Here is a 21,651-nt window from a genome sequence, read left to right on the forward strand (position 1 = left end):
AAATGGATGGTAGTTGAAGGAAAAGCGTACGATGCACTTAAAATAATTTTAACACAAGCACCGGTCGTACAACCACTGGATTGCGTGAAACTGTTCCATGTTTTTGTGGATGCTTCAGATATAGCAATAGGCAGCGCGTTGATGCAGCTCACGGAACCGAATTGGTACAGACTGGTCTATTACGCTAGTCGAAAACTATCAACGGCCGAATGTAACTACCCCACAATAGAACGGGAAGCGTTGGGAATGATATATAACATCAATAAATTCCGCCATTATATGTTGGGGCAAAAATTTACGTTTCACGTAGATCATGCGGTGTTGCTCTACCTTGTGGAGAAACAGGCGTTGACAGGTAAACTAGCTGGATGGATGTTAATGCTCCAAGAATTCGACTTCATAATTCAACATCGCCTAGGAACGCAACACGTCGTAGCAGATTTCTTGAGCAGGGTGGATAATGGGTAAACTACAAGGAAAGATGATGACGATGACTTTCCCGATGTAGATGTTCTGCGGGTCGCGATGGTATCGTCACAGGAAGAGAAAATCTTCCGGATCAATGGCTAATGGAAATGACGTACTTTTTTACTACAGGAATGCCACCGCCACAATTAAGGACGGAAGAAAAGAAGCGATTGGCTGTTCGTAGCCATAACTTTTGCCTGGTTGAAGGACCACTGTATCACGAGGGCAGTGATGGAATCTGGCGACGTGGGGTACATCAGGATGAGAAGGAAGTTGTTTTGTGCGAAGCTCACTATGTGGGAGATGTTACGGCCAGAAACATATGGCAAGCCGGTCTATGGCGGCCGACCACACAAATGGGCACACACCTCTATTGCAAGTAGTGTGATTTATGCCAACGATTGGGTAAGCCCACAAAGGGCACGAGAATGCCACATCAACCCGTTCTTCCGCTAGATCCATTCCAGAAGTTGATGAGAAATCGTCGCAGAATTCAAATCACAATAGTGACAATGGTGAAATACGTATCACACCCGAATAACAGAATAGACAAGATAAACAATGGTGCACAGAGATTTACGTGGAAACCCTAAAACAAGGGAAAAACCACGGGAGAACAGAATCTTCACTATAGATAGTGGATATACAAAGCACCGAGAGAAATACAACACTCTATCGAGTGTATTAGCAGCATAGGGCTCTGTGTGTTTGCTGTTACTCACACAACTATGGTGCGGCTGACACACACACTCTCTCTCACGCCCTCCTGCACACTACAACATCGTCACATCTCAATCAACATGTTTGCCCTAGTTGCATATATACTTACGCAACTTTCGGGTTATTTACATACGTAGCCCTCGTGGGGCGCACACTAAGACTATGTACAAATATAGTCTCCCGAGTTGGCTATTTACACGATTCCAGTTTCGGCCTCGGCCGAGTTCCTCATCAACTCGGCTCCTCTTTTCCGACTCTTTGACTGTTGAATTTCCGAACAGTCGGATCATCCTCCCACTGGAGGGACATATTCCCAACAGAAGTGGGGTCTTGATTTTGTGGGACCCATACTAGCAGCAACACGAATAGGTAATAGATATATTCTGGTAGCCACGGACTATTGCATCCAGTGGGTGGAAGCAAAGGCGCTACGGGATAACACGACAACATCTATGGCAAATTTTTTGTATGAATACATCTGGTGCCATTTTGGTTGCCCCATCGAGTTCATCAGTGATCAAGGGAGTCACTTTCTGAATTTAGTCATCCACGAGCTCACTTACCATTACCCTGTCGTCCATAAGAAAAGCACGCCGTACTATCCACAAGCAAATGGACTAGTGGAGTCCATGAACAAAATCTTGCAAATAATACTGAAGAAGATCGTGAATGAAAATAGAACGGACTGGGACACTAAATTGCACAGCACTTTGTGGGCGTATCAGACTAGTTACAAGACTAGCATACAGTCTACGCCATTCCGGCTGGCATATGGGTTAGAAGCCGTAATGCCCGTCGAATTCTAGGTACCATGTCTGCGGATTCAAGTGCGAGACCGCCTAGCTGAAGGCCAATCCGAGCAACTACGGTTACAACAACTCCTCGAATTAGGAGAGGCTTAGGTACGTAGTATGGCCATACTAGAGCAGGAACATAGATGGCGTAAAGCATTCGTCGATCGACATCGAGTCACACGGGAGAAGGGCTTCGCAGTTGGAAAGGCCGTATTGGTCTTTCAAACACGCATGGGTCAAATGCCCAGAAAATTAAGATTCCGCTGAACGGGGCCGTACTGGATAGTCGAAGCAGAAAACGACACTTTTCAATTAGGCACCTTGGCCGGAGAGGTACTTTGACAAAAAGTAAATGGGTTCCGAACCCATTCCACGCCGTGACTGCCACAACAAAGGGGCCCATACAATAATTAATAAGCTTGGGGCCACTTATAAAATACTCTAACAGTAATCATGTATTTAACCGTTAAAAAGAAAAAGAAAAAAGAGAGAGAAGGTAGTCATGACTATTAAAAGGGACTTTATGCATGCACAAACGTCTAGGGCAAGAACACATGGCACTACAATGCCACACAGACCAATGCACCCTAGACCACAAAAAGGGGAAAGTAGAAGGTTTTCTGCGCATTACAGACAACAAACCTCTCTTCTCTCTCTTTGCTCTTTGCTCTTCGCGCTCGCCCCGCTCTCCACAATACAATAGAGCTCACGCTCACCATGACCTACAATCTTCGACTATCCTTCACGAGCCCCATCCACCCCTGATGCCGATCACTGTCTCTACAGCTCTACGCAGATGGCTCCTAGAAAAGGGGTTTGAGGGCTATATCAGGGTCGCCGAAGTGCCATCGCACCTTGAGACTCTTGACATAGCCAAGAAGTTGAATATAGACACAGTGACGAACGACACCGTTTGGAAGAAACTCGGGTTATCGGCGATAAGGGAAAAGCACTTCGACATTTCTCTTGCAGAAACACTCGGGAAATAGTTTGGAGAATATTCAATGTCAGCTAAAGCATACAGAATGAAGGATATTCCAAATCCATTCTTTCGGGAAGTCGCTAAGTTCCTCCTATAGGTCGGGTGCGTACACGTCAATGCATACGGGATGCCTAAACAAAAAGCAGGCATCACCATCGAGTGCCATAGAGTGGGTTGTAATCATGGGGCCAACACTTAGGGAAGGACTCTACGCGTATCAAGCTGGAAAAAAACTCCGGCCGATCATTTAACAGTACCTTACCGTACTATTTCCCCCTCGCAGACTCCCCGCCCCCACACCAAGCGAACCGACGCCTCTGCCGCGATCCGCAAAACGACGGCTAGCAAAGTTAGCTACCACCGAATGGGAGGAAGAAGCACAACCTTCTCCTACCACCCAACGGACGACACAGAAGGAGCCACCGGCCAAAGACGCGGAGATGCAACCCTCCACAACAACATCGGATCAGGAGCCCACCGGTGACAGTCCCAGACCCAAACGACGACGATTAGACCGAAAGGACGGCCGTGGATTGGTAAAAGTTACGGCCGTCACCACCGAAACAACCGCCCCCGTAGAGCCCACTACGACACTGGAGATATTCCGCGAACCGCGACCCATCATTACGACACAATCGTAGCGGGGCAAAGGAGTGGTTACGGCGGAAAGTGAAGTCCTGACATATTTGGACATTCCGGACATGGCACATGAGTTCAGTGCGTTATTGCAATATGGTACCACATATGAGCTCATGGAATTTCTAGTGACTCAGCAGATCAAGGTGTTGTAGCGAATGTCCGAGGAACACGCCGAGCAACAGATGGTGGAGCGCACGCTAATGCAAACAGCGGAAACCAACTGTTTGTTAACAAACTGTTTTGTTCAACTTCCAGATAACTGACTAATAGTCGGTTCATAAGCTTCCACATTTGACTTTTACAATATTGCAATTATTGCAAGAAGCCTGGACACATTAAGGCTAATCGCCATGCCCTCAAGTTCAAAACTAACAAAGCTCAAAGAGCTGATCATAAGGGAAGCTAGCTAGATGAAGTCAACTTCGTCGGTTCATCTCCGTTCTGATAGTACTTGACCCGCCATTCTGACTTAGTCTGAGTTAGAAACTCGCAACACTCTGCAATAATTGCAATCGCCACAATAGAGCTTAACCTTCCGGGCTGCTCTACTCTTGTATTGCACAACTTCTGGCACATACCTGAGATGTGAAGGCCATTGATTTTAGTCAGACAAGTAGAAGAAGATAGCATCCATGCTGGTTTCTCTACGAGAGGCTGGACACTCTAAAGAGGCAACCTCCTAATTGCCCGAGGACCAAAGGTAGATTCATTGTACCCGCTATATGTCACTTTTAGAGAAGATGTCCTTTTTTGGTAGATATGCCTGTGTTGTCATTATGGCATGCCCAACTCGACTCGATTCTGCTCGACTTGGTCCATTCAAATGTCTATGGCCCAATGCCACATCAGTCTCTTAGAGGTGCATCATACGTCATTACATTGATGGAAGACGTGACCAGGAAGGTGTGAGCATACCCGACAAGGATGAAAGATCGTGTGTTCTTGATCTTCTCAGAGTTGCTCACAATGGTTGAAAACCAATCTAGTTGGAAGTTGAAATGTTGGCGATCGAACAATGGTGGAGAATTCAAACTAGACGAATTCGTTAGATTTTTCCGGTAATGCGTCATTAGATCACATCTTACAACCCCTATAGTCCGGTGCAAAATGGTGTTGCAGAAGGAATGAATGATACAATTCAAGAGTGGATTGTCGCGATGATGCAACATGCCAGACTATTGAATGGTTTGTGGGCATAGTTGCTACTCACTATCCTGCACATAATAAATATGTCAGCAAGTAGGCCTCTAGGACTTCAAATCTCCCATGAGCTTTAGATAAGCTAGAGGCCGAATTATGAGAAGCTGGGGATTTTCAACTGCAAAGCTGTTACACTTGTGCCAAAGGATGATTTCAGAAAGATTGAGCCCAGGTCCCGGAGATGTATTTTTCTTCATTAAGCATCGATGGTGAGTTCGGCTATCGACTCTAGGATCTGAAAAACAAACAAGTCTTCTGAAGTTTGGACATCATTTTCAACGAGCTAGAGATGCACAAGCAAGTCGAAAAGCAAATTGAAATCAAAAGAGTTACACTTTTGGATGCTTTTCCTCCTCATCAGGGCCCTACACAACACGCGAGAGTAGTAACATGGCAAACTGCCTCTACGGTACAAAGTACAACTGCGACCAACACTTCAATACAAGCTGACTTAGAGAGCAACTTAACTAGCGATCCATAGAGTGGATCAGTTACCCAAGAGCCTAGCATTAGTTATGATTCGGTGAGTTCAGTCATGCTACGCGATCTCAAAGACATGGGACTTAGTTGAACTGTGTAAAGGGTTTCGTATGCGGAAGCTTATAAACAAAACACAATCGGCTCAACCACAATTAGGTAAAACACAAAGAAGTAGAAAACACCTAGTCATTAGAAGTAGGTAATATGTTGCGTTTTAAGAACTGACCGTAAAAAAAAGGCAGAAAATAGGTCGTAAAATAAAAGGCGGTGCTGCATGTATCGCATGTCCAAAATTTTAGGGCTTCGAAAAATTGCCTAAATTTGTTAGGAATCATCCTGCCACAATCGGTTAAACATTCGTATTCGTGTGTAGAAACCAAGAACTAGTACATAGACAGAAAAATGTGAAGACACAGAGACACTAATGTTTTACGTGCAAATCCCGAAATGGGAAAAAAACCACAGGGGTCCACAAACCCCGAGAAAACAGATCACGATAGTAGAGAGGAAGTACAAATATAGAACTCAGAAGCAATGACCTCGAGTTCTCCTTCGTCTGATTGACAACTACAAAGTTACACTCTCACGCTCTCACTCACGGTTACAAAGGCAACTACCTCATTCTAACTTTACAGTAATAATCAACTACAACTATAAAGTTTGCCCTAGTTGCTTATAAACAAAAGCAACTTTCTGGCTATTTACAAGTATAGCCCCCAAGAGGCATTTTAGACTATTTACAATTATAGTCTTCCGATCGGTTTCGGTTTTGATTTCGATTTTAGCCTCAGCCTATCGGTCTTGGCCGAATTACCCTTGTGTCCTCGATTTCGGTTTCGGCCGAGGCCGATAACTCACCAAATCGGTTCTTCTCTTCCCATTTGGAGGGACCTGTTTCCCAACATAATTGACACGCAAAAGTTATTAAAGAATGTACAAATTTTACAAAAGGACTACCACCTACATTTATACATATTTGAGAATTAGCATGTTGATGTAAAATACAATACTTACAAATCATGTATCAGAACCATCACTTCCCAAAGCTATGCCCATTCGATGAACTAGGAGGGCTTTGTGAGGTCTCATCCTCATCATCACTAGCAACTAACACATTGTCTTCATCTAGTTGCAATCCAATGTCACCGTGATTATGAGACATACTCCTTGTTCGTCTTTTTGTTGCATCGGGAGGAAGATCTGGGATCTTCTCTTTTATTATCTTGATTGTGGTTGATCTTAGATGGCCTGTTTTGGTCAAGGTGAAGTCACACTAGAATGTCTACATTATCAAGAGTCGGAGTTGACGTGCTCGGTATATTTTTTCTTTTTCAGATTTCTACGTGTGCCTTCAACATCCTTAACCATCTCTAAATAGTACTTCCCAGTAAATGCATCTAAGGAAGACGTATGATACCAATGAACCTCAAAATGGAGATAACTTGATTGCCTTGTTTATCCTTAATAATTTCAGTGTTTTTACCAATTCAAAAGGGATGGCCGAACTCATCACCCCTAGCTAATGTTGCAACCAACATACCAACTTGTAGCTCATGCAGATTGCCTTGTCATCTCACCTCTACAACACACAATACTCTTGGCCCCACATAAATATCTCTCTATTGTGGACGAACTAGATTATTCAGGTTAGGATTATCTACTCATTGCACACTAGTCGTGGTCACCATTGATTGGCCATCAATATTCCATTTGAATTGATTTTTGAGTGGCTCGTAACCGGCAAAGTGGCTAACTAAAATTGTATGTTGATGGTTATAGAAGTTTACCCACCATTCAACATCCTGATCACCAACATACTTCTTGGTGCGCTCAATAATTTTCTATTTCTCTTAAAGGCACTGCATCCAATGTATCTTTTTCTCTTCAATCAAACTACCTCGAGCCAATATTTTATATTCATATGGCATTTGTTGTGCACCATGGAGTACCGCATCTAGAAAATGCAATAGAAGCCTACATCCCTCTTGGGGCTCCCATTGTGAACTAGATGAGTATTGTTTGGCATACAACAATGTCTGGTTGTGGTCTATAGAACTTCTTTCTATGAGAAAGACGTGGTTAAAAATTATATTATTAACTAGGGCAAGAACCCTGCGTAGAGTCCCATTACCATCCATGCAGAAGCGTTTAAAATCATAAACTTCATCCAAATGTTGTACTTTTGGCTTTAGGGTATGACTTCAGTGATCAACTTTGACAGCATAGGAAGTGTGAAAGCATCACATCTTGCTAATTTCTTCAAGAACCTACTAAACATTTGATCTATATGATCATGTGTGTGACCTACTAGTAAGACGTTCACCTTAATCTTTTTGAATATACCCCTTTCTACTAGCATGCTTAAATAACCGAACACAGTCGAGTTTTTGTTTTCTCTTTCCATGTTGTCTAATTGCACGATAGTACTGGTAGGAGAATACCTTGCCAAGACTGTAAAACTCTCTACATTGGCTGTTACTCTAAGATTAGGGTCGTTGTGGATATTAGGATAAGTTAGGAAAACTTAAGGCCTTATTGTGTGACAATATGACAGACAACCTACTAACTGCATCTGAACTAGGCATTCATCTCCAATATCATTTGGCAACCTTCGAAAATGTGGCAAACAAGTTTTTTCTGATCCATCCCATCCATAAACAAGCACATCTACCTTTCCGGTGATTGAAGCGGTTTTTGTCGGTGCTGCATAGCTTTAGATCTTTCCAACGCTCGACTTTCTCGATGTTCTTTTAATAAGTTCTTATAATTCTTTATTTCTTCATCTGTTCTCCCACTCTTTCCCATGTTTTTTAAACTTGCACATATAGAACAAACACCCATTCAGACCTTATGCGGTATGACCACATTGTTAAACTGCAACCTCCATAATCGATTGAAATGTCAATATTGTATATAAGGTACACTTTCTAATAGCATGTTATCTTTATACGCTTGGTAAACCTCACGACGAGTGAAGTTATCTGACAAATGTAATCTTCTAATTGTGGGCATAATATCACATTGCTTTGAGAAATATATCTCCATCCACCTACTGGCATTTTCAACCCATGCTTCGGCTGTCTGCCGTATCTCATCTTGCGCAACCCAATCAAAATTTTTGTTTGTTGTGGTGTCGTGATTTGCTGTACTTTCGCTGTAATCGTATTGACGGTGGGCCCCTTGCCCTTGCGTACTGGGCATTGTGTGGCATAATGTCTGGGCTGTTGACAAACGAAACAATGGATGCTAGATTCGCCCTTCTCGGCCCTTGGTGGTGTGTGCCGATCCCCAGGTGTGACTTGCTCCTCCCAGTCCTGATTCGTTCATCGGAGCGTACACGGTGGTTGTTGTTGGTCCCGGCGCGGTTCCTAGTGTCGGTCATCATCTGAACTTTCGTCGTACCGCCGTTGGTCCCAATAGTGATGATGCTTTCCACGAGGCCCATTAAAGCCACCACGTTTGTTCGTCAGACGGTAATTCTCATAGAGTCGACCCCCTTTAGTATTTCTATGGTTGCCATGGTAGTCTTCATCCTCCGGCTCGTCTTCCTTGAAATCGTTGTGATTCCGGCAATTCCGGTAGTGCCGGTCATCGCGTGGGTTCCAATCCATATACCGTGGTCGTTCTTCTTGCCGCCTTTGTTCATTATGGCGTGGGGGATGCTGTGTTTCCACACTGCGTACTGTGGCTGTGGATCTGTTCAACATATTGTACTCGCACTACTCAACTGTGTGAGCTTTCGAGTGACAGATTGGACAATGGATTCACATGTTGCATTCAACTGCGGAATGCCCTGAATTCAAGCAAATTGTGCACTAGATTGCTTGGCGAAAATGTCATTCCTCGTCCTGAGGTAACGCTTGTCGTAATGAGGACATGGAAAACTTTTCCTCCTCTTCGTCCAACTCGAGCTGTAGCGCTCTTTCTATGACCATATCGGTCGTTTCCCCTTTCACGCTATTGTTGTTGAGCGTTGTTCGTATGGGTCGTCGTAATGCTGCCAAAAATGTCTCCCTAGCCTCATCCTCTGTTGGGACCTGTTCTAATTTCCGCCATCGATTTTGAAAGCATAAACTGAAATCCGCTACCGTCTCAGTCGGCAATTGTTTAATTCTGTAAAACTGCCTCAGGATTTCGCATTGTGGCACCCTTCGATGAAAAAACCGCAGAAAGGCTGATTGCAACTGATCGAAGGTCATGATTGCTGGCAGATCCATCTGCGAATGCCAAAACGCCGCTCTCCCATCCAAGGTTAATCCGAACTCCGTCATTTTGGATCAGTGTCATGTGGTTTGCATTCCAGACATTGAGGAATAGTTGGACGTGGGTTGCGGCGTCGGTTTTGCCGTTGATGCGGGGATAAGCAAAGGCCATGCTGGATGCTACGGCGGGCAGGGAAAGACCACAGTGTTTTTGTGGTGAGCGCGCTTCCTGCGTATCGCTGAGGTATTTGGGGAGCGAGAAATCGTCTTTGTGGTCCCGACAGGTATCACTGATGTCACTGAGGCAAGGTTTTTGCCGTGCGCATTCCTTTGCCTCGCGTGTGATCGACCTTGTGATTGGTTGGTCTTGTCGTGTTGGTTCTCTGGGGCGTTTGCGGCTAAACATCCATTCGTCGTTTTTCGTCTGTGAGAAGCCACAGATCACCATGCGTGCCAAAAGTGTTACCGATTAGGAACACGGTTTACGGTCAGTCCTTCGACCTAGACCTCAAAGTGACTGTGTGGCAACGAATGGTATCTTCTGTGTGTAATACTTAGTGGGATACCTCCCGTAACCTAGTAGCGTATAAGGGAGACGGCTACAACCGAGCTCCTTAGACAGTGGACTAGCAACCACACTGTTACTCACACCTATGCTTTTACGACTATGCTACGCCACCAAGGATCACAGACGCACAGTAGATTAACCACAGATACGCATAGATATCAGAGAAGATAGACCTCTATTAAGATATGCCTTTACATTCAAAATTACACACTCCCTCTATCAGAGGTTTTCTGCCCTTTATATACGCATAGTTTTTTAGTTGTTCACACTTCCCGCGTGAACCGTTTACATGCGTTACAATATTACTCCATTCTATATTATTGCGCTCGTGTCCATTGGTTACTATTCCGGCGGACAACAGTCAACATTCTGACCAACTTCGCAGAATCTAGTATGGGGCAAACTGTGGTGGACCACCACAATCCGGCTATTAAGGTGGTCCTGCAAGGGGAGGAAATTTCCGAATGTATAGTTGATGGGGGTTCCGGGGTTAATGTCATCAGGAAGGCGACTTGCAACCACCTGGACATTCTAGTTTCACATGGCGGATACACGATCCATCCGTCCCTTAGGGTTGGTCCGGAAGCTAAAAATCGTGATCAGTGGTCACGTCTTTGAAATCGGTCATAATATTTGCCCTTGATGCCCCTGATGCGTAGCCCCTCGTGCTAGGCCGCCCATGGCTACGTTCCTCTAACATCAAGCAAAACTGGCAGCATAACAACATTAGTTTTCGACGAGGCCAAGCCAAAGTTCGGGTTCTGACAAAAGAAATCGCATCAGCCACAAAAGCTATGACTCCACTATACGCGGAAGATGTTCACATGCTGGAAGAACTAGACGATGATTAACTTGACGAGTATCTTCAGGAGAATCTGTGAATAATACCACTATTCGAAATTGACGTCATCGAAATAGCCAACAAGTACATTGCATCAGCCACACCAAATGTTGACAACTGCGAGCCTGACATAGAAGCACTGGTGGAAGTCCAAAGGGGGCGCGACGCGTTCGATCGAGAAACGGAAATCTCTCGACGCGTCACAACATTGGCCATGGAAGAAATTAATGTTGGGGCAGCCAAGGCACCACGACCTCTGTCTATAGCGAAAGAACTACCGCCCTCCCAAAAGGTAGCTATGATCGACCTCCTACAAGAATATAAAGATTTGTTTGGATGGTCACACGAGGATAGGATAACATTAGATTAATCTAGCGATGGTCGCCAAAACTATTTCAACAATGGTGCTACTGCATGAACTTGAATTACACGGCAGGGTCGAGGCATGCTACAGTGTACCAAAAAAGTACTAAGTAATTCTAAATAAGATTTTTAAAAAATCAAAAAAGTTTATAATCTTTTTAGGGAGTGGGGTGGGGGTAGTACACATTGCATTTAATGGGGGGAGATAGTTGTTGCGTATTTAAGAGTCAAGACTGATTTGGAGGCTATTTCCCCCTCACTTTTTATTTAACACACCACATTAATTGAATTTGGCGCTTCTCACCATTTTGGCGCATCCCCTTCCTCTTTCCAACCGAGCCCATCTCAGATTCACTGTTTGTCCTTCTCTGCATCTTAGGTATTCACAGCACACGAATGTCCCCAAGATTTGGGATCTTGTTGTTCCTTATCTACGAATCAAACCTACGTGAAAATGATCAAGCGTTCTTTATGTCACATATCTGAGCCATTTTCGCCTTTCGTCGGTTTGTCTTCTCCTTCCCTCAGTATGTCGTCTCCTTCCCTCGGTATATCTTCTCCTTCTGTCAGTATGTCTACAGAACTGTTTTTTAAGCGTTGGTTATTTCAAAACTGTTTTTTAAGCTTTAATATTTATTGTTTATCCTTTCAAATGGACACTTTAAGATTTATTTATGCTGAAACGATTATGCCTTCATCAACATCATGATTATTATTGTCATTATCATCTCCATCTACTTGTTCATTTTTACCATATTACATTGAGCATATTGTTATTTGTACTATTTCCCGATCTTAATAGAATGATAATCTTAGTACTGTATTGTTTTGTTTTGTTAAAGGAATATATGTGTGTAGTATTATCATACATGTTTATTCGAAAACGGGTTGATGTGGTTTGCATTGACATATTAAGTACGTTTATTCTACGATGTATTAAGAATTTATTTTGATTAATTAGGTACTGAAATAAAAAGAAATTAGGTGCAGGAATACATGAGAGTGGCAATGGTAGATGTCAAGGAGAGTGAGTTGTCATCTAGCAATTCTATGTCTAAGAGGAGCAAGAGACGGGTGGTTCTTCACATAGTTCGTTATTTACTAGAAGTAATTGAGAGATATACCAAGGAAGATCGTAGGGATATTATCTCTAGAGTGTTACACCATCAGCTTTTGAATGAGTGCATGGAGAATATTAAGTTTAGGGACCAATGTGTTTCAGAGGAGATTGTAGAGTCTATGAAGTCATCGCTATAGTTAGTGAAAGGGGTAGAGAGCATAGATAAGCTTGGTGCAAAGAGAGAAGCCGTTCACATTGTTGTAAATGGTACAAGAAAAAAAAAAAAATGATACTAAAGTTGCCTTAGCCCTTAGTATTCAAAGAAGAAACTTGAGGAAGCATCAGACAAATATATAGTCAAATCAATTTAAGTGGTTGGACGATGATGTGATGCTTTGTCTCATGAGATTATTGAGAAAGTGGATTGCTTTTGAACAAAAAACACTCGTGTCTCACCGAATAAAAAAGATGTATGTAGACAACGTATAGGTCGGGGTAGGTACCAGATTCACCCAAGAAACTTCTTGGAGATGACTGAGGTAATTCTTTTGTATTTATCTATTTGTTTCTGTAAAGAATCAAGAGATGGATTCTTGTGAAGCAGAAGAGATGTGACTTATGTGTGTGTGTAAGAGAGAGAGAGAGAGAGAGAGAGAGAAACACAGAGAATACACAAGGTAAAAGTATATTGACAAAGGAGAAAGACTGAACGTTATACAAGGTGGGAGGAGGGTGCTTTATGTAGTCACCCTCTCTCTTCATTAACTACAAGCCTCATGGAGCATGGGGAATGTGAAAGCTCATAAGTTATGTGTCATAGAATATGATTCTATGACTCATACTAAATGCTAGAATACAAAGTGGTGACATAATGGTGACTCTTGACCGTTGGAGTGTCTCTTCACTCTCAAGGTGAATTCACACACTAGACCAAGTTGAGCTTGATTCTCAACACACCCCCTCAAGCTCAAGTCGGGTCGGTTTCAGACGGCATCCAAAATCCACTTCAACTCGCATTCCGGAGTCCGCGTCACCTCGTGTCGGCTCGCTTTATATGGAGTTGCGGAATCCGTGCTCTAGCTTGCGTTGTGCGTAGTTACGAAGTTTGTGCTTTGGCTTGCGTCTTTCTTCACGGCTTTGCGCGGTAGATCGGCTCTTCGCTACTTCGTTGCGTGGTTGCGGAATCCATGTGTTATTGCGTAGTGTCTTCAGTACTCCCCCTCAAGCTTGGCAGGTCAGGGATTGTCAATCCAACATCGGTCATGAATTGCCATAGCTTGTCGGCTCCTACGGCTTTAGTGAAGATGTCAGCCGTTTGAAGATTGGTGCTAATGTGTTGTAGGTCAACATCGCCAGCCAGAACGCGCTCTCAGATGAAGTGATAGTGCACTTCGATGTGCTTTGTCCGTGCGTGGAACACCAGGTTCCGAGCTAGATAGATACTGCTCATGTTGTCACAATAACGGGAAGTCGGATCCTTGATGGGTACACTCAGATCCTTCAAAATCCTCTTGTGCCATACGGCTTCACATGCAGCTACGGCTGCGCCCCTATATTCAACCTCCGTACTCGAAAGAGCGATGGTAGGCGGCTCCTTGCTGCTCCAGGATATTGCTCCACTACCGAGGGAGAAAACAAATCCGGAGGTTGATCTTCTATCGGCTTTGTAGCCCGTCCAATCGGCGTCTGTGTACCCCTCGAGTCGTATTGGCATCACGGTCTTGTAGAGGATGCCGCAATCCATTGTGCCGCTCACATATCGTAGAACTCGCTTAGCGCAATCCAAGTGAGTATCACGCGGTGTTTGCATGAATTGGCTAAGGAGACCGGCCGGATAACTGAGATCGGGTCGAGTGATCGTGAGGTAGATGAGACTCCCGATGAGTTGCCGATACTGAGTCGGCTCACACGCTTTGGTGCCGGAGTTCGCATCTAGTTTGAGATTACGATCAAGCGGGGTTACCACGGATTTGCACTCAGCCATCCCGAACTTGTATAACAAGTTGAGGATGTAGTGCCATTGAGAGATCATGGTTCCGGCCGGAGACCGAATTACCTCGATGCCAAGGAAGTAGTGGAACTCCTTCATGTCTGTCATCTCAAACTTGTCGGAAAGGAGGGATTTGACCTTAGTGATTTTGACGAGATGCTCACCTCCAATGACTAGGTCATCCACATATAAGATGATGACGATCGGACTTGCGGAATCGCTTCGTATGTAGAGGGAGTTGTCCGATTTTGACATACGGAAGCCGATTTGATGAAGATATTCCGTTATCTTCGAATGCCAAGCACGCGGTGCTTGCTTGAGGCCGTAGAGTGGCTTCTTGAGTCGGCAAACAACTTTCAGATGGGTGCTCGAGTTGAAGCCGGGTGGTTGGATCATGTACACCTCCTCTTCTAATTCTCCTTGTAGAAAGGCGTTCTTGACATCCATTTGATGGAGGTGCCACCCTTTCGCCGCGGGAATCGCAATTACGGTCCGCACCGTCGTCATCTTTGCCACCGGGGCAAAGGTCTCTTTGTAATCGACGCCATGCGTCTAAGCGTATCCTTTCGCTACGAGTCGAGCTTTGTAGCGGTTTACAGAGCCATCGGCGTTATACTTCACCTTGTAGATCCATCTGCATCCGATCGCCTTTTTGTGTGGTGAGGTGGGAACGAGATCCCACGTCTCGTTCTTCCGTAGTGCCTGCATCTCCTCGTTCATTGCTTCGATCCATCGCGGGTCCCTCGCGGCTTCCGAAAAGGTTTCCGGCTCCCATACTGTCGCTACCTTCATCATAAAGGCGTAATGGTACGCCATATAATCGTTGTAGCCGAATCGGCTTACGGGGTTCTTTTCACGAGTGGATCGGCGGAGCTTTTCATTTGCAGTGATGAGGGCTTTCTTAGCTCCGATTGGTACGTCAAAGCCGCCGAACTCAGTATCAAGTGAGTGAGTCGACTCATCGTCGTTGAAGTGATCATCTTCATATTCCGCCATTTTCGCCTTGCCTTTGTCCATCTTTGGGCTAGGCCGTGATGTGCTTTGATCACTCAAAGACTCTTGTGGTCCGCTCAGTCGGGTCATGATCGGACTTTCTTCGATCATGCGCGTAGGGCATCTTCATCCTCGATCTCTTGTTCGGTAGATTCCGGGTCGAGCTAAGTCGGAGGCGAAGTTGTCTTTGGTGCGTACCAGGATGCGGACTCGTCAAAAACGACGTCTCGACTTACTCGAGATTTTCGAGTTGAGGGGTTGTAGCACTTGTACCCCTTTTGCTCCAATGAGTATCCTATGAGGATACATTTCTCTGACTTCGGGTCAAGCTTTTGACGCTTCTCGTCGGGGATGTGCACGTACACTATCGCGCCGAATATCCGGATGTGCGATAAATCCGGCTTCCTTCCGAAGTATTTTTCGTGCGGACTGACCTCGTGCACGCCGGATGTTGTGCACCGGTTCATTAGGTAGATGGCCGTATTTGCAGCTTCGGCCCAATATGACTTGGGCATATGCTTCTCGTTCATCATGGCCTGCGCTACTTCGAGGATATGCCGATTTTTGCGCTCAGCTACTCTGTTTTGTTGCGGAGTGTGTCGGCAAGTGAATTCTCGCCGAATTCCTTCCTTTCGGAGATACGCCGTGAAATCGTCCGAGAAGTACTCCTTGCCGCCATTCGATCGAAGGCATCGTACATGTCGGCCCGTGGCTTTCTCGACTTCATTCTTGAAATTTTGGAAGTGTCCGAACACTTCGCTCTTTTGCCGCATCGGGTAGATCCAAGTGTGCCTAGAGAAGTCGTCGATGAAGATCAGATAATATCGGCATCCGCCGAATGTAGCCCTCTGCGCCGGTCCCCATACGTCGGAATGGACTACGTCGAGTAGACCTTTGCTCACGTTCCGCTCTTTCGGGAATGGGTGTCAGTGTTGCTTGCCGAATTGGCACGCTTCGCATACACATTCAATCTCCTTCTCTTTGAATGTCGGGAATCCGATGACGACTCCTTTCGATTTCATTGCTTTGATTTTGTTGAGATTGATGTGGCTAATTCGCTTATGCCATAGCCCTATGTCGGAGTCGGCTTTCGTGTTTTTCGCGAACATGGCGGATTTCATCTCGCGTGAATTGAGAATGAACATTCGGCCCTCTCTTCGTCCGCGTGCGATGAGTCGGCCCTCTTTTTTGATGAAGCAACCGCCTTGATTAAATCGAACTTGTATCCCTTACTCTACAATTTGGCCGACGGAGACCAAATTCTTCGTAATGGTTGGTACATGCAAGACATTTTTAATGTAATTTTTCTTACCTTCTTTTCCGAACAGAACATTGCCGATGTGCCGAATCGGGTGTGTAGTGTCATCTCCGGTTTCGACATAGTCGGGCCGGTCCGGCTCTCGAAGTTCTCAGAGCCATTCTTGATGCGATGTCATATGGTTCCAGGCACTTAAATCGACGAACCATACATCTTCTTGACCAGAGGCACTAGTTTAGGTAGCGGCCGCCATAGAGTTTGCTCTATGTTTCATCATGAACATTTTTCCACGGTCGGAGTTGTGCGCATACATTCTGCCATGATCTTGGTAGTCAGAGTTGTGTGCGTAATTCGTGAGTTGTCGGCTTGTGGAAGCTGATTCACGCATCTTCTTTCGGCACTCTTCTTCGTGGTGGCCGAGCTTTCGGTAATATCCGCATTCGGTTGCGTTTTGACGGCTCGGGCTGGAGTGGAAGCTCCCCCTTCTTGCGAAGGTTCCTCGTTGGCCTCCGTTTTGCGGCCGAAATTGGGAGTTGTTGTCATAAGTCGGACCTCGTTCGCCTTGTCCTTGGCCAAATCGGCCTATCGCTCGTCCGTGTCCTCTTCCTCCATTAGAGTGTGTGTAGAGCATATGGCCTTCTGACTCATAGCTCCTTGTACACACGTGGTTTTCTTCGACCAATAGCATTGATTGGAGCTCGAAGAAGGAGGGAGATTTCTCCCGTGCTAGAACGGCGGTTCGCATCGCGCCGAACCGTTGTGCGAGGCCGCCGAGGCATATTTGCACCATCTCATCATCAGCTATACATACGCTTATTGAGCCGAGCAAGTCGCAAAGCTCCTTGATCTTCAAGGTGTATGTCGTGATGGACATGTCCCTTTGTTGAATGTTGTTCAACTCTTGGCGGAGTTGAAGCTTCCTCGCGGTCGTGTTGGTGGCGAAAATCTTTCGTAGATTTTCCCACGCTTCCTTCGGCATCTTGGCTTCTCGAATGTAACCAAGCATGTGGTCGTGAACACATGTCGCCAAATAATACATCACGTAGCTTGCGGCTTGCTCCCATGTCGTGTATCCGGGAGCCGCTTCGGCGGGTCGGTCTTCATGCGCTCCTTTGATGTAGCTCCAATAGCCTTGTCCAACAAGGTATTGGTGCATCTTGTACTCCCAAGATGCGAAGTTGTTTCAATCCAACTTCTTGGTAGGGAGAGCGCTCCCCATTTGAGTATTCATTATGTCGATTCTTCCTCTTCTTCTTCTCTCTTCGAATGCGAGCTATGTAGTGAAGCTACGATAGCTATGAGCCGGTTCTTGGTTGTCGCTGTAGAGCACAACACATGATCACGATGAGGCGAATGGGCTAGATCGAGTTACCAAATCGCCCTGATACCATGTAAAGAATCAAGAGATGGATTCTTGTGAAGCGGAAGAGATGTGACTTATGTGTGTGTGTAAGAGAGAGAGAGAGAGAGAGAGAGAGAGAGAGAAACATAGAGAATACGCAAGGTAAAAGTATATTGACAAAGGAGAAAGACTCAACGTTATACAAGGTGGGAGGAGGGTGCTTTATGTAGTCACGCTCTCTCTTCATTAACTACAAGCCTCATGGAGCATGGGGAATTGAAAGCTCATAAGTTATGTGTCATAGAATAGGATTCTATGACTCATACTAAATGCTAGAATACAAAGTGGTGACATAATGGTGACTCTTGACCGTTGGAGTGTCTCTTCACTCTCAAGGTGAATTCACACACTAGACCAAGTTGAGCTTGATTCTCAATAGTTTCTAAATATTATTTTTTACTAAAGGATTCTATTAACTTTTGTTATTTATTGAGTGATGTAGGTGGTATCGTTCATGAACTTCAAAGACCAACATCCTAACATCAATCTTGGATTTCGCAAGTTCTAAGGTTTGAAACCGTTTTTTGTTAGAAAGTTAAAAGAGAGGAACACATGTTGTTGTGTGTACCACATTAAGATGGACATGTTAAGGATTGGCCTGAACACTATGCGTATTGATTCTAAGGGTATACACGGGGATGGGTGTGTTTGCAATTGTGAGGTATGTAGACCAAATGGGAGTGATAATAGATGTAATGCGTGAAACATGACTTATGCATCGGTTTTTGAGTTATGGAGGTCTTTTGTTTGTGAAAAACAACCATTATCTGAGTGGCATAAGCATACATGTCTTCGAAGAACATGTAGAGTTTGCCCACGACCACCATTTTGTAGACAGGACCTTGATGTAGGTAACTATCATTTTGTATCTGTTATGGACTTTGCAGAGAACTATACGTTTAAAGTTCAAAATCAGGTTCAATCAATGCATTGGTACAATGACCAATTGACAATACTTGTACATATTTGCTACTGGAGAAAAGACGGTGAGTTACATAAGAAATCAATATTCTACATTTCAGATGATAAAAAGCATGATACACTATTTGTTCAACATTGTTTTAAGCTTCACCATGCAGATTTATTGTCCTTGGGTGTTAACTTTAATCGGCATTGGGTTTGGTTTGATGGTGCTGCCTCGCAATTTAAGGGGGCCCGGTCCTTCTACTTCATTGCACGGTGAGGAAATAATCCATATGTTTGGTACTTATAAATGGAAGTCTATTTTGGTAATACTCCATAGTACTTATAAATGTTTGTATAAAATACTGAATTAGTAAATCTCCAACTACATGCACTAGTACTGTCTTGGAATGTGAATCTGAACTGATTTGCCATTTAGTTCTCTCCTCCTTGATTCACTAGTACTGATTATGGTAATAACCATGTTAAGTAAACTTAACTTACAAGTTAGTACTATCGTCCTACGTGTACAAGTACTAATTAAGGTTGAGGCCTTGTAATGTATCCGTAATTTACAACATAGTATTGTCCCCAAAGCTGCACATGCACAAGTACTGACAATGGTTTACAACTAAGTACTCAGATCCCACATGCACAAGTACTAATTTATAACTTAGGATTGTATTCCTTCATTAGCAACCCTCTCTCGTTCATTAGTACTAATTTATAACTTTGGACTGCCATCAGACAAGCACGAACACTAATTAATACTTACATTGCCCCCTCTCAGTAATGTTTGTACTAATTGATAAATTAGTTGTATGCAACTTTGTTCGTTAATTTATAACTTATGATTGTTCTCTCTTATTAATACTAATTATTAACTTAGTACTATCCGACCATGTTCATTAGTACTAATTATTAACTTAGTACTGTCCAACATTGTTCATTAAGACCAACTTATAACTTAGGACTGTCCTCTGTCAAGCATTAGTACTAATTAATAACTTAGTATTGTCCAACTTTGTTTATTAAGACCAACTTATAACTTAGGACTGTCCTTTGTCATGCATTAGTTCTAATTAATAACTTAGCACTCTCCAACTTTGTTCATTACAACCAACTTATAAGTTATGGTTGTTCTCTCTCTAATGCATTAGTACTGATTAGTAACTTACCACTCCCCAGTCTCGTATATTAGTACTAATTTCCAACTTAATATTATCCTTTCTCGTGCATTAGTACTATTAAATTAATAACTTACAACTTCCCGCTCTCGTCTATTAGTACTAATCTCCAACTTAGTATTATCCTCTCTCGTGCATTAGTACTAATCAATAACTTAGTCCTATCCTCTCTCGTGCATTAGTACTAATCAATAACTTAGTACTATCCTCTCTTGTTCATTTGTACTGATTCAAATATTAGTATTGTTCACTCATGCATAAATAATAATTATGGTTTAAGTCATGCAATTAATTATGTTTGTTGGCTAATTGTCATGCAAAACACCCAGATACTCCTCATTGACAAACATTAGGATGCAATGGAACTACTTCGGGTCTGGACATGGAAAGGGAGTGCACAATGGCGCGGGGGCTGTGATCAAGCGTGCTCTTACATCGGAGCAGTTGGATAATAAAGGTGCGAAGCTACAAAATGCACATGATGTTGAGTGGCTCACATGGAAGATGTCAAATGATGGTAAGAATAGATTGTTTATTGAGGTTCGTGCTCATGAGGTGGATAGGAGTAAATCATACGGTTGTAAAACCATGAAAGGGATGTGCAAGACCCATTGTGTTTTAGGGTTTAGTCGCAAGGACACAACACAATTGTTATTCCACAATTTATCCTGCTTTTGTTCCATGTGTTTAGATGAAGCTTGGGATGAATGCACCAATCTATCAATTGTGGAGCCATGGAAGCTACAGAAGCTAGAGATAGAACACAGTGTGAATATCCAATAAAACGAACATTCAGATAATATTGTATACTACAACCAGTGTGAGGACTTGACAATATTATTGGAAGTTGGAGATCATTTTGTAGTGCTCAGATCTCCTCAGAATGAAGATTTTGAAGACTACTACATTGTGGTGTGCAAGAAAGGAAATACAATATTGGAAGAAGTCGTGAGGGATGGCTAGGGCAACATGTTCAATGTTGGTGAGTCTGTTGTGTATGGCAACTACTATGCAAAGTTGCCACAATGCAAGAACACATATGCATTGTTAAAAGAAGCACCCACCACAATTATCTATGTAGATGCCATTATTGCAATCAAGTTCAAAATGACTCAAGCAAAGCACAAGGTTAAGGGATACAACACTGCCTACAAAGTCCCTAAAGGGGTACACGAACACATTTGGGGGAGGTCTCCCTCTTGAATGCTTAGAAAGGCAAGTGTTGCGTCTAATGTAACTTTTGCATGTATTCAAACTCTGACTTACAAGGGAAAGGAAATATATCATCTTGGGTTTCCATATTTATCTTGGGTTTATTAACAATATCCCACTTTGCTTTAGAGATGTATGTTTCTTTCACATGAAGTGTCTTGTGCTTGGTAAAAAATCTCATTGGCCAGTATCTGAGCCTACATCAGTATCAAAGTTAGGAGTTCATATGTATCAAAGTTAGGAGTTCATATGTGTGCCTATAACTCTTTAGTAGTTCATATGTATCATATGTGTGCCTATAACTCTTTAGGAGTTCATATGTATAAAAGTTAGTAGAATGCATATTGATGAGAGAGAGATGATAGAAAAGAGAGATAAGGAAGATAAAC

The 21,651-nt window shown here is 43.7% G+C and overlaps 1 pseudogene; it reads left to right on the forward strand.

Moving 5' to 3' along the window:
• The first annotated feature begins 12,763 nt into the window (after positions 1-12,763).
• On the forward strand, positions 12,764-21,013 carry LOC147849239 (uncharacterized; annotated as a pseudogene).
• The last annotated feature ends 638 nt before the right edge of the window (positions 21,014-21,651 follow it).

This window comes from Azolla caroliniana, unplaced genomic scaffold (assembly GCF_043228905.1).
Source record: "Azolla caroliniana isolate FFs.n. ecotype wild unplaced genomic scaffold, voAzoCaro1.0.p SCAF_114, whole genome shotgun sequence".
NCBI lineage: Eukaryota > Viridiplantae > Streptophyta > Polypodiopsida > Salviniales > Salviniaceae > Azolla > Azolla caroliniana.